This window comes from Pelobates fuscus, chromosome 6 (assembly GCF_036172605.1).
Source record: "Pelobates fuscus isolate aPelFus1 chromosome 6, aPelFus1.pri, whole genome shotgun sequence".
NCBI lineage: Eukaryota > Metazoa > Chordata > Amphibia > Anura > Pelobatidae > Pelobates > Pelobates fuscus.
Window position 1 is genome coordinate 166,104,719 of NC_086322.1, and position 24,077 is coordinate 166,128,795.

The following is a 24,077-nucleotide window of genomic DNA, read 5'->3' on the forward strand; positions in this document are numbered from 1 at the left end:
GTAATTAGTAATCACTTCAATTCAAATATCAGTGGATTTTATATTCCAGCAGGGAAAGTTAAAATTGGATACAATGCTCTGTTATTAAGAATTCAGTAGTATTAACTTAGTGTATATATGCACTTGGCCAATGTAATTTAGCTAGTTAATAAAAATTAAGAGACGCTCTATGTGTGTTTTATCATAATTTCATCCTGAAAAAAGCCTCCAATCAGAAATGCATGGATTGAGTAGACTGTCTAGTCTTTAACACTTTTAACATTTTAAAATCACCATATGTTCAAATGTGGGCAAATGGGCACAGTATACACATCATTAATTTCCATCTTTACCACAGTGATTAGTGCTTTCCAAGTTATGTATATATATATATTTACGTTTTTGAGATTTTCCTTTTGATTCTCAGTTATGTTTCCTTTCCCGTGCATTCTGCTTTTAAAAGATTGGTGTATACTTTCCATAGTACCCACGTAATATACTTGCCAAATATGTTTTCATTCTAAAGTCTTGATTTAATGTTTTTGGATAAATTACAAATTATTTAATATTTTTGATAAACTTTTTAAATGATTTATCTACAGGAGTCACCATTAAAGTCTATAGGATGTTGTGGAGATAAATCATTTGAAAAATGTATCCAAAAATATTAAATCATTTGAAAATCTTATGCAAAAATATACATCAAGGACTTTTTTCTTTAAGCTCTGGTTCTACTCTTTCTCCCAGTTGTCCCAGTTTTATTGTCTGTCAGGTTCTCACTTCTTTGTCTATACAGAAATAGGGGACATGGCTGATCCTGGCACCAGTGGGCTGAGGCTGAAGAGGGCATTGTGGTGTATTAACAAACTCTATAAATTATTATGTACACATACACATATAAACTCTGGTCCGTCTACTTTAACAAATATGTATTCAGAGACAAAACATCAACAACATACAAATAATGACACACAATCTAACTAACTATACCAACAACAACAACAACAACAGCAACAACAACCTAACTAACAATAACAACTAAATCTTATAAAATCACCAGATCCCACTCACAGTTCACCATGATAAAAATTAGCACATGTCTGCTTAAGGGTCTGCTTAGTAGCACAGCCAAGAAGGAACAGGAAGGAATGGGGATAGGGGGGAGTGGCTATCTCTTTCCTGACCTGTAAAGGTATTGAATTACCATATCAAAGGTAAAGCTTATCCCACTGTGAGAAAGGCATACAAGAGCTTGGTCACATGACCCCTGGTCACCATATTAGTTTGATGACAGAATGTCACCACAGGCATGAATAGAGACACCTCTGCAATTAGGTGAGTTAAGTTGCTGCCCAAGGCCTTGCACTGACTGGGGCCTCGTAGCCACCTAACTCGCCTTAGGCCAGACTGATCCATCAGGTCTTCGGTCCTTGACCAAGGGCTCGACGCTGGGAGGGGGCCCGGCGACTTGCTCTGTGTGCTGCCGCTTGCATGGCCCATCTACTCAGTCTGCCTGGGGGAGAGAAAGCCCAGCACCTCTTGTCTGCAGTTCAGCCAGGTGCAGAGCTGTAGTCCATGTTGTAGAGTTCTTTTGAGCTCCGGTCATTCAGAGTGTTGTCGATGGTTACCATGGCAACACATATTATACTTTAACCGCTAGAGGTTGTGAGCTCTCTACCACATGGTTTGCAGCTGGATATCTATCCCTTCAAACCACCAGGGTGAGAGATCACTGGATTGGAAAGTCATCCTTTGAAAGATTATCTTAGGTTGCTTCTCTAAATATTGTTGTTTCATGTTCATTCATTGTTAGCCATAAGTAAATACTGTCATTGGCCTTAATTTAATGTTTTTGGACAAGCTTTTCAAATGATTATAATCTGTTAGAAAAACATTTCAAATGATTTATATACAGAGGTAATTATCAAAGTTTTGTAGATAATAATTTTAAAAGTTTTTTCATTTTTTATTTTAATGGACTGTCATTATTTGAAAAGGGCCATGTTAGCTGTAAGTTTCCACCACCCTTCGAGCAATAAATATCTGATAAAGCATATCAGTTATGCTTGTAAGATAGTACAATTGGGCTTTGTAATAAGTCTACTATTATCATGATTCTAAGCATTTATAGGATCAACATTTTCCTCAGCACTTAGCCTTTTCAGTGAATAGATTTTTGTAATCTAAGTACAGAATTTTTTTAAAGTAAGATCCTACTATTAGCAAGGCACCCTTTGTGCAGGGGGGTGGGATGGGTAAGCGTTTTGATGTTTGGTACAAACTCCTTTGTTTATGCTATGTGCAGTAAAATGGATGATTATTGAAAAAAAAAACATGGATGGATGACTATTGAAAAAAAAACAATGATGTCATCTGTCATTGCCGTGTGAGCACCCTACAGGCTGTCAGCTTTCTGGTGCAAGGATCATAAAGTTATACACTTGTTACTTTCTTCTCTATCCCTAAGAAGAAATGAAGGAACAGATCACTGTGATTGTAAATGAACATCAATCATAATGGCTATATACAGTGGGCAAAGGGGGTAAAGAATAGACCTGAATATTAAAAGTTAATGTGCTAATTGATAGAAACATAGAATGTGACGGCAGATAAGAACTAGATGGGCCGAATGGTTCTTATCTGCCGTCACATTCTATGTTTCTATTAATTAGCAATATTATGTAGAAGTTTTATTTTAACTCTTCCTCTTGTCTTATGGCATTGATTTTGAGTTCTTAAATTAATGCATTTGTATTTTATGTTTGTTCATGAGCAACCACAATTTTTATGTACTGTAGCACTTTTTTTTTATTTTATTTGCCTTTTATTTATTAGAAATGTTAATCACTTTTACACTTCACAAATATTGTTAATTCACAACCATCGTTATACAGAATATTATATTGATTGTATGTATGCAACTACATCTGGGCATCGTAGTGACAAGATCACATATGAGATATTGTGGGATTATGCATATTGGCCACAAATGTTAAGAGATGTAACAACATACTGTCAGGGATGCTTGATTTGTCCACAATATCAACCCCATGGTCCAACCCATCGTGCACCACTTCAGAAAAGGGGGATGTCATTACCCTGGTCTGATATTCAAATTGACTTTATAGGTCCTGTAACAAGATCTTCAAGAGGTAACAAATACATGTTAACTGTGACATGTATGTACACAAAGTGGATCGAATGTTTGTCTTGCAAAGAAAACACAAGTACCATGTGTGCCACTTTTTCTTTTTCGGTCAAAGAATTGAGTCAGACAGAGTTAGTCATTTTACCAGCGAAGTAATGGCTCGGATGTGGAAAATCCTAGGTGTTAAACGAAAGCTACATATTGCATCCCGCGCTGCGTCTAGCGGTGGGGGGGAGAGGGGTGGAGGAGAGTTGAGCGATATAACCAGTCTATCGTTAATATTCTTATATTCTTAAAAAGTATGTTAAGGAGTCTGGGAAAGACTGGAACCTTAAATTGCCCTGAGTTTTAATGGTGATTCGAGCTACACCTAGTACTGCTACCAAATTGTCACCTTTTGAATTGATGACAGGAAGAAAGATGGTTTTACCACAGCATTTACTATATCGTACATCTGATCATAACTTGATCAATGCTGCCACTACGCACTAATACTTAAAAAAATTGGCCCAAGCACTTACAGCATGTGTTTGCTTTTGCCCAAAATAATCTAGAAAAAGCAGCGGCAGGGGTTAAGACCTATTACGATTTAAAAACCATGAAAAAGGAATATGAAATAACAGATCAAGTATATCTGTAGAACTTTGCACAAAATCAAGTCAAGGAAAATACATTTTTACCTTCTTGGAAAGGGCCATATGTCATAATTGATCAAATTTCGTACAAGATAAAAATTCCTAAGGATGGTTATTTTGAAAAGTGGGTTCACATTAACCAGTTGCACGCTTGTCATCCTAAATCTCAATTAAGGATTATAGGTGTGGATTCGGATGCAGAAGAGTGAACGACTAACCTGGATGAATGCTTGATTCACGTGTTATCGTATGATGTGACATGTTGTGATGTGTCATGATCTCATGTATCTTCATGTCATTAACCATTTCCGTTCCATCCAATAACTACTTTTTTCTAAGCAGGTTACTAGCTTGTTCAGTTGCTATAGGCAAATTTCTGAGGAGTCAGTAAAAAATGTAGCGAGGGATGAGTTTATAAAAATATAATAAACAGAATGAATAAGGTTGATGAATCGTAAATAATGTGTTGTCCAAGGCCAAGTGATTTCACATTGTTATAAGTTTGTATGCTTAACAATCCTTAAATCATTAGTAGATAAGTCTGAGACGAGTTCTTGATCCGTGACTGTCGAAAGATGTCCAAGAAGGATGTGGCGTGTTTCTGGATCGTACTTCTCCTGTGCCAAGATCTATGGACCGTTCCGATCACAGAGATGGGACCATCCTCTGGCATCCTGATTCAGGAGATGCCAGGGTTAATTTTGACAGAGCAGAGGATCCTGACCCAACGTGTGTTTCCATCGTGAAGGCATACAACATTTCATCGATGCAGCTTCCTGAGTTACTAGCCTGGTACCAGATGCACCTCCAAAGAGCACAGGACCGCTTGCGAAACATCTTGGAGCACGCCTGGAAACCTTTTGTATCCAGTACTATTTAGATCAGCAACCGAACCAAAAGGTTCCTCACCGCTATAATTGTTGCATTGGTTTGTGCCGCTGTTGGTGCAGTTGTCGCAACTGGAATGTTTTCAGCTAACTCTATTTCAGTCCAAAAACTGGATATGGAAATCTTTGCTCTAAAGCAACACATTAACGACATTCATCAGGTGTTAAAACAGCAAAGAACACTTCTCCAGGACATGTTAATTATTGTGGAAGACACAGTTGTTAGAACAAATTTGCATTTGGAGTTAATTGCCAGGCCCACTGAGTTGCACCAAAGTCACAACTTATTTAAGCGTGAACTTCTATTTCTGCATGACCCAATATTGTTCCACACACTGGCTTTTCTTGACAAAGTGCAAATCGGAATGATTGAATTGGCAGGGGGACGCATACCTCTGTATTTTGTATCCAAGAATATCAATCATGCGATGCTTGCCAATGTGGATGGAGATACAATTGAACCTATGCAATTAAATCGGACATTTGAGATGGGGAGTGCTCTACCTCTCTTAATTGACCCGGAACGCATGGAGATTTGCTTTTCATTGGCCATACCGTATGTAACTCCCAAAAACATTTTCCAAATGAAAACAATTTACAATGTAGGTAAATGAAAAGAGGATATCCATGTTAAGGTCCAAACCCCAAATGTTTTGGCTTTCCAACCGTGGGTACCAGACTGGTATTCAATACCTATTTTGAATGATTGCTAGAACTTCAAAGACAATAATTTCCAGTGTGATGGAAAACCTTTTGTGTATGATTCTATCAATGTGTTGTGTGGGATTGAGTACATTAAACATGGCTCTGAAACATGTCACTATGACTATGTCCAAAACCAGTGATAATGTCTTAGTACATGCTATCTTAGTAAAAGATAAATGGTTGGTTAGCACGTGTCTTAAAAACAAGAGTGTTTTGGTCACTGTCAACTAGTGATGTGTAGAGAAATTCTCCTTTAAAAATTAAGGACAAAGGAGAGAAAGACACTCTCGAGAGATGGGCTTACCCCTAAGACCTAAAAGCTAGCATCTAAGATCTGACATCTAGAGCCAAAAGCTGGATGCACCTAATTATTTGTATATTTTCCAACTAACACTTAACTTTGAAATTCTTTAAAATTCAGAACTCTTAAAACTTTTCTATTTTCACACAATTCTCTATACTCATACCTGAATTCACCATTTTTTGGGATACATATACAAGCCTGAAAAAAAATAATTCTACCAAGAGTTGGTAATTGTAATTGTTTTATTTAATTGATTTAAATGAATTAATTTTACTAAAAACAGAAATATCACTGGGTAAAGGTTGGTCAGGTTTCTAACTTAGAACTCATAATTAGCTAAGGAATATATGGTTATAAAAATTCCATTTCTGCAGGTGGAACAATTAAACAATATATTCGCTGGTAATTTGGAAAAATTAGAATACTGAACTTTTACCCAGAGATATTGACTTATCTGGATTAGGGATAGTCATCTTTAATTAGGAAAGTTAAAATTATGCAAATGTAAAAATCTGGTTGGAATTACTCTTATTGGATGGAAATATGAATGATTACTTGATCTGGTGTGAAAAAGATTATATTGTCATTGCAATATAAAATATATTCTGCCTATTAGAATTGTAGCCAGCAGTGAATGAGTTAATTCAGCGTGATTTAACTGTCAGACAAAGTTTTTATTGCTTTACGCTGTGCTGCTGTGAGATGCTGTGTTCCGTGGTAAGGAATGTTTAGCAAACTGGTTTCAAAGTGAAGTGTCTTTTCATAAATCTGTTGAAATTGGATCGAGATGGATATAATGTTGCTATTCAGCTATCTGTAAACTGTGTTAAACCATTGCCATATTGTATACATTTGTTATACCTAAATATTCACTGATTATTGTCACTCATGTTACATATTATTATTAATATTAATTATTGTCACAATAAATTATATTTTTATAATTAGTTTCTGATTAAAATGTGTGAAATTAAAATCCGCTAATAAAACATACTCCAGGATATAGGAGCATTAAAATAGTAGGCAATTCTCAACTTTAAATCACAATCATGGGAACAGTGCCAGTATATCAAGTTTTGATATAATACAATTATTAAATTAACTTTTGATACTTTTTATGAAAATATTATTTTTAATATTTATCACCCCATAAATATCCTCACAGTATCCCAAATTAACCAAGTGGTTAATACAAAATAAGAAATAAAGGAAGGTAATAAAAGAAAATGCACAAGGGGATGAGTAAGGGGAACTGTTGGGATTGCTTATCTTTTACCCAAATCCCCCAGCATTCTCTGCGACATTGAATGCTTGCAAGCCACAGGGTTTTATGGGTAGTTGAATTCGGGTCCGAAGATTATGTAAATCAATCTAATGAAGTACCAATAGAAAGTAAGTACTTCCTATATATGCTTACATCTCCCACTCCTGCTGTGGTTCTAGTAGCCCAAGAGTGCATTCCTTGTATCTCCTGTTCCTGGTTTCTGAATTTGTTCATTTACTCAAATCTCTTGATCTCTGGTATCCTTTCACCTTGGCTTGTTATAACGTTTATCCATATCTCTCCTGTCCTTGACTTCAGCATCTGATTCGTCTCTAAGAACCGGTGTAAGGCTTGTCTATTAATAGTGTTATAGTCTGCACCTTTAGGTTCCATGCTGAGCCTGACAGGAACAAACTCAGACATGTACCTTAGAGGAAGACTGCCAAGGATTGTTTTTTAAAAAGTATGATGCAGTATGATGTATTGTTTGCAATTCAAGAAGCCTTCTCCAGTTGAAATGAGTGGTCTGCAGTAGTAAAGAGTCCAAACCATACAAGGAAGTGGAATTGACAGCAAGTCCTAGCGATAAGTTACCTACTGGCTTTAAAGACTAAGGAAGACAGACATTTAACTCGAGTGTTATTAATGAGTGCCACCACTCATATCTGGTGTCTCAATAGCTTAAGCTTGCATTTAAAAACAAATTTTTTTCACTGTATTAGATTGAATAGCAGTTAGTTTTCTGCAAGAGTCTGGGTGTCAGGCCTTCAGCGTGTACTCTGCCAACCTCTGCCAGTGTACTTTGCCACTCATATCTGATCTCTCTATAGCGTGCCTTTAAAAAGAAAAAAGTTTTTCACTGTAAGCTAATAGCAGTTAGTTGTCTGCAAGTGTCTGGGTGTCAGGCCTTCAGCGTGTACTCTGCCAACCTCTGCCAGTGTACTTTGCCACTCATATCTGGTGTCACAATAGCGTGCCTTTAAAAAGAAAAAAAGTTTTTCACTGTAAGCTAATAGCAGTTAGTTGTCTGCAAGCGTCTGGGTGTCAGGCCTTCAGCGTGTACTCTGCCAACCTCTGCCAGTGTACTTTGCCACTCATATCTGGTGTCACAATAGCGTGCCTTTAAAAAGAAAAAAAGTTTTTCACTGTAAGCTAATAGCAGTTAGTTGTCTGCAAGCGTCTGGGTGTCAGGCCTTCAGCGTGTACTCTGCCAACCTCTGCCAGTGTACTTTGCCACTCATATCTGGTGTCTCTATAGCGTGCCTTTAAAAAGATAAAAAAGTTTTTCACTGTAAGCTAATAGCAGTTAGTTGTCTGCAAACGTCTGGGTGTCAGGCCTTCAGCGTGTACTCTGCCAACCTCTGCCAGTGTACTTTGCCACTCATATCTGGTGTCACAATAGTGTGCCTTTAAAAAGAAAAAAAGCTTTTCACTGTAAGCTAATAGTAGTTAGTTGTCTGCAAGCGTCTGGGTGTCAGGCCTTCAGCGTGTACTCTGCCAACCTCTGCCAGTGTACTATGCCACTCATATCTGGTGTCTCTATAGCATGCCTTTAAAAAGAAAAAAAGTTTTTCACTGTAAGCTAATAGCAGTTAGTTGTCTGCAAGCGTCTGGGTGTCAGGCCTTCAGCGTGTACTCTGCCAACCTCTGCCAGTGTACTTTGCCACTCAGATCTGGTGTCTCTATAGCGTGCCTTTAACCCCTTAAGGACCAAACTTCTGGAATAAAAGGGAATCATGACATGTCACACATGTCATGTGTCCTTAAGGGGTTAAAAAGGAAAAGTTTTTCACTGTAAGCTAATAGCAGTCAGTGTCCTTAAAGCGGGTGTCAGGCCTTCAGCGTGTACTTTGCCAACCTCTGCAAGTGCACTTTGCCACTCATATCTGGTGTCTCTATAGCGTGCCTTAAAAAGAAAAAAGTTTTTCACTGTAAGCTAATAGCAGTTAGTTGTCTGCAAGTGTCTGGGTGTCAGGCCTTCAGCGTGTACTCTGCCAACCTCTGCCAGTGTACTTTGCCACTCATATCTGGTGTCACAATAGTGTGCCTTTAAAAAGAAAAAAAGTTTTTCACTGTAAGCTAATAGTAGTTAGTTGTCTGCAAGCGTCTGGGTGTCAGGCCTTCAGCGTGTACTCTGCCAGCCTCTGCCAGTGTACTTCGCCACTCATATCTGGTGTCTCTATAGCGTGCCTTTAAAAAGAAAAAAAGTTTTTCACTGTAAGCTAATAGCAGTTAGTTGTCTGCAAGCGTCTGGGTGTCAGGCCTTCAGCGTGTACTCTGCCAACCTCTGCCAGTGTACTTTGCCACTCATATCTGGTGTCACAATAGTGTGCCTTTAAAAAGAAAAAAAGCTTTTCACTGTAAGCTAATAGTAGTTAGTTTTCTGCAAGCGTCTGGGTGTCAGGCCTTCAGCGTGTACTCTGCCAACCTCTGCCAGTGTACTATGCCACTCATATCTGGTGTCTCTATAGCATGCCTTTAAAAAGAAAAAAAGTTTTTCACTGTAAGCTAATAGCAGTTAGTTGTCTGCAAGCGTCTGGGTGTCAGGCCTTCAGCGTGTACTCTGCCAACCTCTGCCAGTGTACTTTGCCACTCATATCTGGTGTCTCTATAGCGTGCCTTTAAAAAGATAAAAAAGTTTTTCACTGTAAGCTAATAGCAGTTAGTTGTCTGCAAGCGTCTGGGTGTCAGGCCTTCAGCGTGTACTCTGCCAACCTCTGCCAGTGTACTTTGCCACTCATATCTGGTGTCACAATAGTGTGCCTTTAAAAAGAAAAAAGTTTTTCACTGTAAGCTAATAGTAGTTAGTTGTCTGCAAGCGTCTGGGTGTCAGGCCTTCAGCGTGTACTCTGCCAACCTCTGCCAGTGTACTTCGCCACTCATATCTGGTGTCTCTATAGCGTGCCTTTAAAAAGAAAAAAAGTTTTTCACTGTAAGCTAATAGCAGTTAGTTGTCTGCAAGCGTCTGGGTGTCAGGCCTTCAGCGTGTACTCTGCCAACCTCTGCCAGTGTACTTTGCCACTCATATCTGGTGTCACAATAGTGTGCCTTTAAAAAGAAAAAAAGTTTTTCACTGTAAGCTAATAGCAGTTAGTTGTCTGCAAGCGTCTGGGTGTCAGGCCTTCAGCGTGTACTCTGCCAACCTCTGCCAGTGTACTTTGCCACTCAGATCTGGTGTCTCTATAGCGTGCCTTTAACCCCTTAAGGACCAAACTTCTGGAATAAAAGGGAATCATGACATGTCACACATGTCATGTGTCCTTAAGGGGTTAAAAAGGAAAAGTTTTTCACTGTAAGCTAATAGCAGTCAGTGTCCTTAAAGCGGGTGTCAGGCCTTCAGCGTGTACTTTGCCAACCTCTGCAAGTGCACTTTGCCACTCATATCTGGTGTCTCTATAGCGTGCCTTAAAAAGAAAAAAAGTTTTTCACTGTAGGCTAATAGCAGTCAGTGTCCTTAAAGCGGGTGTCAGGCCTTCAGCGTGTACTCTGCCAACTTCTTCAATTGCACTTTGCCACTCATATCTGGTGTCACTATAGCGTGCCTTTAAAAAGAAAAACAGTTTTTCACTGTAAGCTAATAGCAGTCAGTGTCCTTAAAGCGGGTGTCAGGCCTTCAGCGTGTACTCTGCCAACCTCTGCAAGTGCACATTGCCACTCATATCTGGTGTCACAATAGCGTTGATTTAAAAACAAAATTATTTTTTTCACTGTTATAGATTGAATAGCAGTTAGTTGTCTTCAAGCGGGTGTGTCAGGCCTACAGCGTGTACTCTGCCAACCTCTGCCACTGCACAGTGCCAATCATATCTGGTCGCACAGTAGCTTGCACGCATAGTACCACTAATGCCCCAAAAAATGACAGGGAGAGGCAGGCCACCCCGCAGGGGCCATCGTGGTCATGGTGCTGTGATTCCCTTTTGCCCTAGAATAATGCCCAGTTTTCAGAGGCCACGTACCCTGAACTTGAAAAGTTCTGAGGACATAGTTGACTGGCTAACACAGGACACCCAATCTTCTACAGCTTCCGCTCGGAACCTTGACGCACCATCCTCCTCCAGCTTAGCTTCGGGCACCTCTCAAGATACCACTCACTCGCCTGCCGCCACCACCAACACTAGCACCACAGCCGCTTCACTTGGTATGTCAGAGGAGTTATTTACACATCCGTTTGAAGAAATGAGTGATACACAACCATTATTGCCAGAGGATGTAGATAACAGAAATATATCTCAGGCAGGCAGCATTACACACATGGACGTACGGTCAGGGGCGTATTAGCCGCGAGGCAAACAAGGCATTTGCCTTGGGCGGCATTTTCCAGGGGGCGGCAAAAAAAGCCGCCCCCCAAATGCCCAAGGCAAATGTCTTGTTAGCCTTGCGGCTAACAGACATGCTGGGCTGCTGCTGGGCGGTCGGGCGGCGCTGCTGGGCGGGCGGGCGGCGAGGGAGCACTCCCCCTGAGCTGTCTGCTCAGCTCCCTCGCGCGCCGCACAGTGAGGCTGGGAGCCGGAATATGACGTCATATTCCGGCTCCGCCTCCCAGCCTCACTGTGCGGCGCGCGAGGGAGCTGAGCAGACAGCTCAGGGGGAGTGCTCCCTCGCCCCGCCCACCAGCGCCACCCGACCGCCCAGCAGCCACTGGACCACCAGGGAAAAAAAGAAGCCCCCCCCAGCATTCCCAAAGGTAAGGAGGCTGGGGGGGGTTAAAGTAAAAAAAAAAAAGTGTTAATGTGTGTGTCTGTTAGTGAGTGTGAGTGTGTGTGTGTATCTGTTAGTGAGTGTGAGTGTGTGTGTGTCTGTTAGTGAGTGTGAGTGTGTGTGTGTCTGTTAGTGAGTGTGAGTGTGTGTGTCTGTTAGTGAGTGTGAGTGTGTGTGTCTGTTAGTGAGTGTGAGTGTGTGTGTCTGTTAGTGAGTGTGTGTGTGTGTCTGTTAGTGAGTGTGTGTGTGTGTGTCTGTTAGTGAGTGTGAGTGTGTGTGTCTGTTAGTGAGTGTGAGTGTGTGTCTGTTAGTGAGTGAGTGTGAGTGTGTGTCTGTTAGTGAGTGAGTGTGTGTGTGTGTGTGTGTCTGTTAGTGAGTGAGTGTGTGTGTGTCTGTTAGCGAGTGTGTGTGTGTCTGTTAGCGAGTGTGTGTGTGTCTGTTAGCGAGTGTGTGTGTGTCTGTTAGCGAGTGTGTGTGTGTCTGTTAGTGAGTGTGTGTGTGTCTGTTAGCGAGTGTCTGTTAGCGAGTGTCTGTTAGCGAGTGTCTGTTAGCGTGTGTCTGTTAGCGTGTGTCTGTTAGCGTGTGTCTGTTAGCGTGTGTCTGTTAGTGTGTGAGTTTGTCTATTAGTGTGTGTGTTTCTGTTAGCGAGTGTGTGTTTCTGTTAGCGAGTGTGTGTTTCTGTTAGCTAGTGTATGCGTATCTGTCAGTGAATGTGTGTGTGTGTGTTTAGAATGCGGGGCGGGGTAAAGGTTGGGTGGGGGTGGCGCGCGGGGGGGGAGGGCGCCTGAGTTTTGTTCTGCCTAGGGCAGCACAAAACCAGGATACACCACTGCGTACGGTGTGATGATGATGATGTTGTACCCGCTGCTGCTTCCTTTGCTGAGTTGTCAGATACAAGTGAAGCGGTTGATGATGACGATGCATCCATGGATGTCACGTGGGTGCCCGCTCGGCAAGAGGAAGAACAGGGCGAAAGTTCAGATGGGGAGACAGAGAGGAGGAGGAGGAGACGAGTTGGAAGCAGGGGGAGGTCGTCGCAAGGAGCTAGTGGCACAGTCAGACAGCATGCATTGGCACCCAGGGTCAGCCCGACAGCACGGCAATCAACGCATGCTGTGTCCACCACCAGATTTGAAGTAGGAGGACCGACCAAGCATCTTTTTCCATCACCCGGTACCTAAAATCGATGCCATATACACGTCCCCTGATAGGGCACCAGCTCGTTATTCTCTTGGGCGCCAGCTCGTTATTCTCTTTTTCACTTCACTAGGGACACTTTACTGCACTATGGGCACTTAGACCCACTCTTTGTCTTGCACACTGTTATTCCTAGCCAGCATCTGTGATGGGAAATCAGGCATCTAAACGGTTAGATTGAGCTTCACCCTTGAAGGTGTTTAAGGAGATTAGGGCTAGTTTAGAGGATTCTTCTTAGACCTCTCTGAGTCTTTATAGCCCTTCTACTTATCCAGCATTTCTGGAAACTAGCTAAAAGAAAGGGTGGATGTGTGTCTGTGATACATTTAACTTTATATCACCTTATTGACACTTTATCACTCCGGTCTCCATACTCTCTGCCTATACCCATCTATTTAGAGGGAATTTCCTTGCCCTTGCCAATATTATATAATAGGTAATAGTATTACCATTATTACACAATTAGGTCTCTGAGAACAGGTGTCAATCCATATCTGTCAAGTGACCCTATGTAGGGGGAAAAGTCCCTATTCTGCTCTGTGTCAGTGTGTATCAGGGATCCTTAGGATAGGTGTCAATCCATACCTGCCAAGTGACCCTTTGTAGGGGGAACAGTCCCTATTCTGCTCTGTGTCAGTGTGTATCAGGGGCTCTGAGGACAGGTGTCAATCCATATCTGCCAAGTGACACTATGTAGGGGGAACAGTCTTTATTCTGCTCTGTATCAGTGTGTATCATGATCTCTGAGGACAGGTGTCAATTTATATCTGTCAAGTGACCCTATGTAGGGGGAACAGTCCCTATTCTGCTCTGTGTCAGTGTGTATCAGGGGCTCTGAGGACAGGTGCCAATCCATATCTGCCAAGTGACCCTATGTAGGGGGAACAGTCTCTATTCTGCTCTGTGTCAGTGTGTATCAGGGTCTCTGAGGAAAGGTGTCAATATGTCAGGTGTCAATCCATATCCATTGTGATTTAGGAATGTTAGGGGATTTATGCCCTTTATGGATTAAAACCAGACTCTGCATCAACTGTGTAATTTTCCATGGGAGTTTTGCCATGGATCCCCCTCCAGGCATGCCACAGTCCAGGTGTTAGTCCCCTTGAAACAACTTTTCCATCACTTTTGTGGCGAGAAAGAGTCCCTGTGGGTTTTAAAATTCGCCTGCCCATTGAAGTCTATGGCGGTTCGCCCCGGTTCGCCGGTTCGCAAACGTTTGCGGAAATTCGCGTCCGCCGTTCTCGAACCGAAAATTTTGTGTTCGCGACATCACTATTAATAATTAGATAATGAACAAAAGGAAATTAAAGTGAGTAATATTATTAATTGTAGAAAATATATCATCCCACAAGGAGTGAATCTCAGGACATTGCCACATAATGTATTCTGAGGTAAACTTTTTGTGATTAAAACCTGGCGGCAACAACCCGTAGCATATTTAATATATGAGAGAGAGAGTATTTTGTGTAATGTATTTTTATTTTTCTAAACAAATTTTATTAACTGTGGTGTATATCTGTTTGTCTGTTAGAATGATCCATATTTTAAGTAATACAATGTCATTCCATTAATTTGCAATAATTAAAGTATTATTTATTTCAGATGACAATGTAGACACGTTTTACTCATTCAATTTTTCTTACTATTACAGGGAATGGAAATCAGACTTTATACTGCACGGATCCTCAGCAATGTGAGTGTCTAGACTATGTCTTCTATTAGGGTTATTACTATGATGACAAGGGACAAGTGAAGAACATACTCCAATATAAAATGACAATAGAATAATCAAGCATTATTTTATATAAAGTAACAGAAAATAAAATAAAATAAAATAAGAAGTACACCACAAAAAAACACAATTCTCCCAACAGTTTACCATGATGTTAAATTGAATAACGATGATACAGTCATATTGTATTAAAATATTCTAATGGCTTATTTTGAATAACCGAGTGACAGAGGTATGACTCAGAAATAAACACAATGCATATTAAGGAACAGTACTAGAAAAATGCAATCCAAATTAACTAACAAATCTGCTGGGAGCTTCAATCTTATTTACATGATTATATCTTATTTAAACAAGTTCACTTTAGCTACTAAAATTAATTTAAAAAAATAATTTCACTCAGTGTCTTATTTAGACAATTCTAGGGGGCCTGGACAAAGGGCGAGCTGGACGTGTCCAAGTAGAGCTCCGCTCCGACTACACCGCAGACAGCTAATAACAGCGTGCAAAAAAGTATAATTCACCCTGCTGCTCCGGCACTATGGACAAACGGCCCTCCAAAAAACACCCCAAAAAGAGCCCGGATCCAGGGGTCTCCGTGGCAGAGTTATTTACTGCTTTGCGCGCTGTGCTGACAGGCCCACAAGATGGTGGCGAAGCAGACTTAGAGGCCCCAGGCTCACCAACCCGATCCGCGTCTGCATCTGGGGGAGTCCCACAGGCATCGGAAACAGTGCAAATTCTGGCAAAACTGGCAGAAGTTAAAACGTACCTAGCGGGAGAGATTGAACGCGCCACACACGTCCTGCACGGGGAAATTCAATCCATTGGAGACCGCACCACTAGACTGGAGCAATGCCTGGAAAACACGATGATAGCGTACAACACGTCTATAAATCGGGTGAACCTTCTCTCCACCAGAATGGTGTCTGCCGAACTGGCAATAAAGATATGGCAAACAGATCACGTCGCAACAACGTGCATCTGCGAGGCCTCCCAGAGAAAACGGGGGAAGGCCCGATGGCAGAGCTGGTGACCTCTGCCTGAAATCCTTGCTACCATACCTGCCGGACCACCTTTGGCATATAGAGCGAGCCTAGAGGGGCCCTGCGCATGAGAAGGATCAAACCAAATGTGCCAAGAGATATAGTGATCAGATTCCTACACTTCCAGACTAAGGAAGCTTTGTTGAAGAGAGGCAGGGAAGGCCCGATCACTTATCGGGGCACAGAAATCTCTTTATACCAAGACCTGACCCTAGCCACTCTGCAACGAAGGCGCGAGTGGAAACCAATCACAGATGGCTTGAGATGGGCGAACATTTGGTACGCATGGGGATACCACTTTAAGCTACTGGCTTTTCAAGACGGCAAGATACACATCCTCCAACCAGGAGAAGATGTGGCAACCTGTGGCGAAACCAACCTCGCCACTGTGCACTGGAGAAGCCTGGTTGCTCGCCTGCTCCCTTTAGACTATGGCCCTGCAGTTTAAACCTTTATTTTCCCTGCAGAAAGGCTGGTTTGTGCCTTTCTGCGGACTGTTAAAGCCATGCTACCCCAGATAGCTATGCCATGGAGCCCAGCCGTATACTGAAAGACTGTATGAAAGACTTTGGCTCCATGGCGATTGAAGTGTATATATGTGATCTGAGCGCCATCCGGTAATAATGTGCGCTCAGATCTAAGCTATCTGGGGATAGGTAGAATGTCTGTATTTTATGTAATACATGTAACCTTGTGTATTTTATTGTATTTTACTGTCTTTTTACTGCCATGTGCTTAATGGGGGTTTGCCTCTGTCCTTGGAGATAATTTAATTACTTCTCAATTATCTCCAGGATAGAAGACTCTGTGGAACTGGTTTTGGCCATGCTGCATTTGATCACAAAGGACTTTGATCTATCTTTTGAACCAATGGACCAATTTGGATGATTTTGACATATGTTTGTATTTGGAGTATGCTGATTCGGAAAATGTAAATGTGATGCATACTTTCAAAGTTATAAATATTGTGTAAAAACTGTATTCCTCTGCCTGTGATAATGAGATTACCCATTGTGTTCAGTAATCATATCACAGGCAGAGGGGAGGATTTTGTGTGGGAGTGTCTGTGTGTATTGTACGGATTGATTGGTTGTTCTGTAATACCCTGTGGGCTGTACTGTGGTTGTGGATTGGGAATAAAAGAGACTGTATGTACCAGTACAGCCAGTTCCTGCTTAACCCTCAAAGTGAAGTGTCGTCTCATTCTTGGGGGGGAATTTGATTGTATGCCGATTGCCAGGAGTGTAAGCTGTTCATAGGGCTTTTCCTGTTCGGCTGCTTCCAGTGTTCGTGTGTCTCTTGTTCGGGAGTTGGTGAATTTGTGCAGTTTACAGTTTGGGAGATTGGTGATTGCAGTAGCTGCTTGTCTATCTGGAAGGGGAATATCACCTAAACGTTTTTTAACCTCTGGTGAGCAAAACGGTCTGTTACACAACCCTATTTACCAACCTGGGAATCCAAGCGCCACTTCACATTCCATCCACGATGATAGGCTCTGGAGAGCTCCAAAGTCTACCAAGGGAGTGGCAGAACGCCGGTGAAGGTACTCTGGGTATGCTATTAATGCCCTGCGCGGCCTGCACGAGCTCCTATGGCTTACATAACTGCCACGGGGCGAGGGGCCCTCAAGAGTTGGGGAGGTGGGACAAGGGGATCTAAGGACACATGGAATGGAACTGGGGAGACCACGGCATTCTCAGCTTACTTTCAATGGCCAATTGGCCATCCGCTAGACCTCCCTCCACACTATTATCTTGCATATATGCTCCCAACACTCCCGACACCAACTTCTGGGAGACCTTAGCTGCCAAATTTAATGTGCTGCTGTATGGCATACTCATCATGGGGGGGGGGGGTGATTTCAATGCAGTGCCGTGTCCAGCCATAGACATAAGCTTTAAGAGGGGAAGGCTGAGGTCCCAGGGAAGGGGGAGACATGATAAATTACTCCATGAATTCATCCAATCCATCGGATTGTTGGATGTATGGCGAGCGCAAACACCCTAGCGATGTTGACTACTCTTTCTACTCCGCCCCCATGGGACATATTCCAGGATTCGGAAACACAAAAGAAACATATATATAGTGTAACACTGTATTATAAAAATAAATACCGCAGGCACAAATTGCACTATAAATCGCAGAAAGGTGCCTCCCCTGATGATTATGGGGGGCTAATCCAGGACTCCTCTTTCTGTAGCAGTTACTCTGAGAGTATGGAGAGCCGGACTCTGGTGTCAGGTAAAAAAGACTGCGAACGCGAACAAGCTATGTTCGCCAGGAATTATTCGCCAGCGAACTATTCGGGACATCTCTATTTACAATACTTGTTGCAAGATCGTTGGAAGATAATTGAACCGTGAAGAACACTTTTGTCCAACTTGAACATTTTCAGTTAACTATTTTATGCACATTGTCTTTAAAATTATATTCTAAGCACCGAACAACTTTAGCTTAATGAAGCAGTTTTGATGTCCCTGCAGTCTCACTGCTCAATTTCCTGCGCCGGGGCCCATTGGGTGGCCCACCAGGTGGCATGTGCCAGCAAGGGCCCGGTTTGGTGCTGTGCCCTTTTAAAAGCGTGACTGAACCCCTTCTTGAAGGCATGATAGTCTCCATGATAGACTGGAGCTGTGGCCCACATGGAAAGAGGAGGAGAGGACTGAGAGGAAAGGTGCTGGGCCAGGAGAGCCAGACCCTAACTCCCAACCAACCCAGCCAGCATACCCGACCCCAGGGAAGACATCCTCCTGCAAAAGGTAGAAAAATGTAAGATGTAAATAAAAGTGTAAAGTTTGCATGTATTTGCGTGTCAGTATGTATGTCAGTGTGTCAATCACAGTGTCTGTGTCTGTTTCAGTATCTGTGTCAGTGTGTCTGTCACAGTGTGTCATTATGTCTGTCAGTGTGTATATCCATATGTTGCAATTGTGTGTATCTGTGTATCTTTATGTTGTCAGTGTGTGTGTGTGTGTATCTATATCTGTATGAAGTCAGTGTATGCAGAAAAAGGAAAGAAGAGAACAATGATATAAAGATTTTAAATTTGTCACAATCGTTTTTTTCACCTACACAAAGACACATTTTAACAAAAGACTTTACATTTTCACATAGCTGTGGATAAACAAATTTGATACATATTTGGACATAAATAAGTTCAAAAATGTTTAAAAGCAAAGAAAATGTACATATACTACGGGATTATAATAAAAAAAAGAGCTACGGAAGAGTTAAAAATAAAAGTGTGTGTGGGAATGGTGGTATAGTTATTTTACTAAAAGATACCTATCTACAAATATCCATAGAAGGAGACACTCAAAAGTACTTAAGACTTAATAAGGATCCAACTAATGATATTAAGGTAAAATATTAAAATAGGGAAAAAAGACTGGCACAGAGGGAAACATACTGGATCCACGAATTGGGAACATTATCCCCAAGAGGTTTAAATGTAGATGTGGATCTAGTGTGCTATCTATGATAACCCAATATTCTGATAATAGATTCAACTATATCAGTGTCAGGATCGGGACAGGGATCCAACACGCAGCGTACAAACAGTAGCCAGATACGTATAACGGACCTTAGAATGGCCGGACTAACGTAAGTAGTACTGAGAGAATAGTCAAAGACAAGCCGAGGTCGAGGGTAACAGAAGGCAGGAGAGCGAGAGACAAGCCGAATCAAGGATACAGAGGTAAGCAGAGTAGAATAAGCAAGCCGGGTCAAAACCAAAGGGAATAAGCAGAACACAAGCACTGAGTGACTAGAACAAGCTAGAACCACGACAGGGCAATGAGCTGACGAGAGAAGCTCCGTTAAATACCCTGTTCCGAAAAGTAACCACGCCTCTGAGGCGTCCTGATTGGTCCTGCAGCATTTGACTGACAGGTCGTTCCGGTAGTCTCCTGACGACTTCCGGACGTGAAGCTGTAAAAGGCAGTCACTCCCTCGCGGCCGGCTTTGCACGACCGGATAGACCGCGAGGAAGGAAGCCATCAGACCGTCCGGATGAAGGAACCGCCAAGTCTCTACCTCTTTCGGAGGTAGAGACCACAGGTACCCTGACAGTACCCCCCTCTCAGATACGCCCACCGGGCGGAAGACACCAGGGCGAGAAGGGAAGCGAGAATGGAAAGCCCTGCGGAGACGGGGAGCATGCACCTCCTCCTGAGGTACCCAACTTCTCTCCTCAGGACCATAACCCTTCCAATCGACCAGATACTGCAGTCTCCCTCGGGAGACTCGAGAGTCAACGATGGAATTGACCTCATACTCCTCCTGACCCTCCACTTGCACAGAGCGAGGAGGGGCGATTGCGGAGGAGAACCTGTTACATATTAGTGGTTTTAGCAAGGAAACATGAAATGAATTTGGAATGCGCAAGGCATTAGGCAACGCTAAACGATATGCAACTGGGTTAATTTGAGACAGTACCCTGTAAGGTCCAATATATCGAGGAGCAAACTTCATGGACGGCACCTTTAACCGAATGTTTCTAGTACTTAACCAAACTCTATCGCCTGGAACAAACACCGGTGCTGCCCTTCTACGTTTGTCAGCGTGTTTTTTTAACCAGCATGGAATTGTGCAGAAGGATTTGTCGAGTCTGATCCCACAACTTCCTTAAATTGGCAACATGAATATCCACCGACGGTACCCCTTGAGAAGAAGACTCCGAAGGAAGGATGGAAGGATGGAAGCCATAATTCAAGAAAAAAGGGCTAGACTGCGTAGAATCACAAATGAGATTGTTATGTGCAAACTCCGCCCAAGGAATCAAACCGACCCAATCGTCCTGGTGTTCAGAAACGAAACAACGTAAATATTGTTCAACTTTTTGGTTAGTACGTTCAGCAGCTCCATTGGACTGAGGATGATAGGCAGAGGAGAAATTCAATTTGATGCCTAGTTGGGAGCAGAAAGATTTCCAAAAACGGGAAACAAATTGAGAGCCTCTGTCAGAGACAATTTGGGAAGGTATCCCATGCAAACGGAAAATCTCCCTAGCGAATATCTCCGCCAATTCAGGCGAAGATGGGAGTTTAGGTAAGGGAATGAAGTGAGCCATCTTAGTAAATCTGTCCACCACAGTGAGGATAACCGTCGGCTTTTTAGAGATAGGCAAATCAACAATGAAGTCCATGGCCAAACAGGACCATGGCTTTTCAGGGACCTCTAAAGGATGCAGAAATCCGCATGGAAGCGAATGAGGTTGCTTAGTCTTGGTACAAACCTCACAAGCCCCTATGAATTCTTTAATATCCTTACGTAAGTCAGGCCACCAAAAATCTTTAGAGACCAGAGCATATGTTTTGCGGATGCCCGGATGCCCCGCCACTTTGCTGTTATGGAGACAGCGTAGCACCTCCAGTTGGAGAGTGGCAGGAACGAAGTGTCGATCCCCAGGAGTCTGTTTGGGTGCCAAATGCTGAGATTTCATGATCTCGGAAAGCAATGGAGAGTGAATCCTAAGATTCGTGTTTGCGATGATATTTCCCTTGGGAACTATGGAGGACAGGACTGGTTCAGTTATAGTGGATGGTTCATATTGACGAGACAAAGCATCGGCTTTAGAGTTCTTAGAACCGGGTCTATAAGTCAGTACATAATTAAAGTGAGTGAGGAACAAGGACCAGCGAGCCTGTCTGGCGGATAAGCGCTTAGCCTCCCCAATATAAGACAAGTTCTTATGATCCGTTAATATAGTAACAGGGTGTAATGTCCCTTCGAGTAAATGTCTCCACTCCTTTAAAGCCTTAATGACCGCTAACAGTTCCCTCTCCACGATGTCATAACTGCTCTCAGACCCAGATAATTTCTTAGAGAAGAAACCACAAGGGTGTAACGGTTTATCCACCCCTAACCTTTGAGATAGAACAGCCCCAACTCCTGTCTCAGAGGCATCGACCTCGAGCAAGAAAGGCAGAGTTGTATCAGGATGAACTAGAATGGGAGCCGAGGCAAAAAGTTCCTTGAGAGTTTTGAAAGCAACAAGAGCCTCCTTAGACCAGACCTTAGTATCAGCCCCTTGTTTGGTCATATAGTAATAGGCGAAATGATAGAGGAGTATCCCTTAATGAAGCGCCTATAGTAGTTGGAAAAACCAATAAACCTCTGGATAGCTTGAGTCCTTTGGGCAAAGGCCAGTCTAAAATAGATTGGAGTTTTCCAGGGTCCATTTTAAAACCTTCCCCAGAAATCACGTACCCAAGAAAGTCTGTCTGAGACTGATCAAAACTGCATTTCTCCAATTTGCAGTATAGACCATGTTGCAGAAGTTTGTGTAATACCTTTCTGACCTGTTTATGGTGAGTCTCAATCTCCTTAGAGTGTATTAGTATGTCGTCCAGGTAAACAATAACACAATCATGTTGAAACTCCCTAAGTACCTCATTAATCAAATCTTGAAATACTGCAGGAGCATTGCAAAGTCCAAATGGCATAACCGTGTATTCGTAGTGGCCATACCGGGTATTGAATGCCGTCATCCACTCGTGACCATGCTGGATTCTCACCAAATTGTATGCCCCTCTAAGATCTAACTTGGTGAAGATCTTGGAGCCCTTAAGACGATCAAATAATTCAGTAATCAGTGGGATAGGATAGGCATTTCTGACAGTTATTTTATTCAAGCCTCGGTAATCGATACAAGGTCTCAGCGTACCATCCTTTTTCTTAATAAAAAAGAACCCAGCCCCGGCCGGAGAAGAAGACCTCCTAATGAATCCTTTTTCTAAATTCTCCCGAATATACTCCTCCAGAACCGAGTTTTCCTGAACAGACAAAGGATATACATGGCCCCTCGGAGGCATCGTCCCTGGTAAAAGCTTAATCTTACAATCAAATGACCTGTGTGGCGGCAAAGAATCGGCATTCTTCTTGTCAAATACTGCCTTTAAGTCTAGGTAAAGGTCTGGTATTTGTCTTTCTGTGGACTGAGTAGGATTCTCCGGTATGTTAATATTAGCTAAGGGAGAAACCTTGCTTAAACACCTCTCCTGGCAGCCCTGGCCCCACGAGAGTATCTCCCCTAGCTCCCAATCAATAATAGGGTTATGTTTCTTCAACCATGAGTACCCTAGAACTATGGGAACGGAAGGGGACGAAATGAGCATAAGAGATAAATTCTCAACGTGTAGGATACCAACATTTAAATCAATGGGTATGGTCTCACGAAAGATAACAGGGTCTAGTAGTGGTCTACCATCTATGGCCTCAACGGCCAAGGGTGTCTCCCTTAGCTGGGTTGGGATGTTGTTTTTACTCGCAAAGGCCTGGTCGATAAAATTCTCCGCAGCACCGGAATCTATCAAAGCCATAGCCCTTACTACTTCCCTCTCCCAAGTCAAGGAAACTGGTAGCAGAAGCCTGTGATCTTTATAATTAGGAGTAGAGGACAAGCCGAATCGAGAGACAAGCCGAATCAAGGATACAGAGGTAAGCAGAGTAGAATAAGCAAGCCGGGTCAAAACCAAAGGGAATAAGCAGAACACAAGCACTGAGTGACTAGAACAAGCTAGAACCATGCCAGGGCAATGAGCTGACGAGAGAAGCTCCGTTAAATACCCTGTTCCGAAAAGTGACCACGCCTCTGAGGCATCCTGATTGGTCCTGCAGCATTTGACTGACAGGTCGTTCCGGTAGTCTCCTGACGACTTCCGGACGTGAAGCTGTAAAAGGCAGTCACTCCCTCGCGGCCGGCTTTGCACGACCGGATAGACCGCGAGGAAGGAAGCCATCAGACCGTCCGGATGAAGGAACCGCCAAGTCTCTACCTCTTTCGGAGGTAGAGACCACAGGTACCCTGACAATCAGCACTTCTTCTGTATGGTTTTTATGACAATTAGTTATCTGGAACCACTAATATTATGATCTATATGATAAATATACACAAAATGATTAATAAAGCACTTTAGTACCAGATTAGATCAATGTAGATTATATATGTAATTGAAAGTATAATTAATGTATCAGCACAATATGGATATGTAGTATGGTATTCACTGTACACTGTTTTATTTATTTTTAATGTTTTGTTAGCATTAACTGTGAAATATATTTGATAATAAGTGTGTCAATAGACAAATAGTAATGTTAATAACACAATTTAAATAATTCACATAACTGGCACTTCATCACAGTTTCACATGAAAATTGACTGAGTGAAATATTTTTGTTGTTTATGTTGTTTATAAGTTTTTATATTAACAAGTGGGATACTTAGATAGGGAGCCCCATCTTGTTTTTAAAATGTTTGAATCTTTTATATATACAAATTAAAAGGACGTTTAATGTGTAAATATACTGATACTGCACATTAATAGGCTTTTCATTTAGATGTATTGGTGAAAAATTCCTCTGGCGACCAGAGGGGGAGCTCGTTAGCTTTTACATATCCTTGCCGTTTGGAACGCACAGCCATATCAATTGGAACGCAAGCGGAACAAGTGTACCAACACGGAAGTGTTGCTAGAAGATA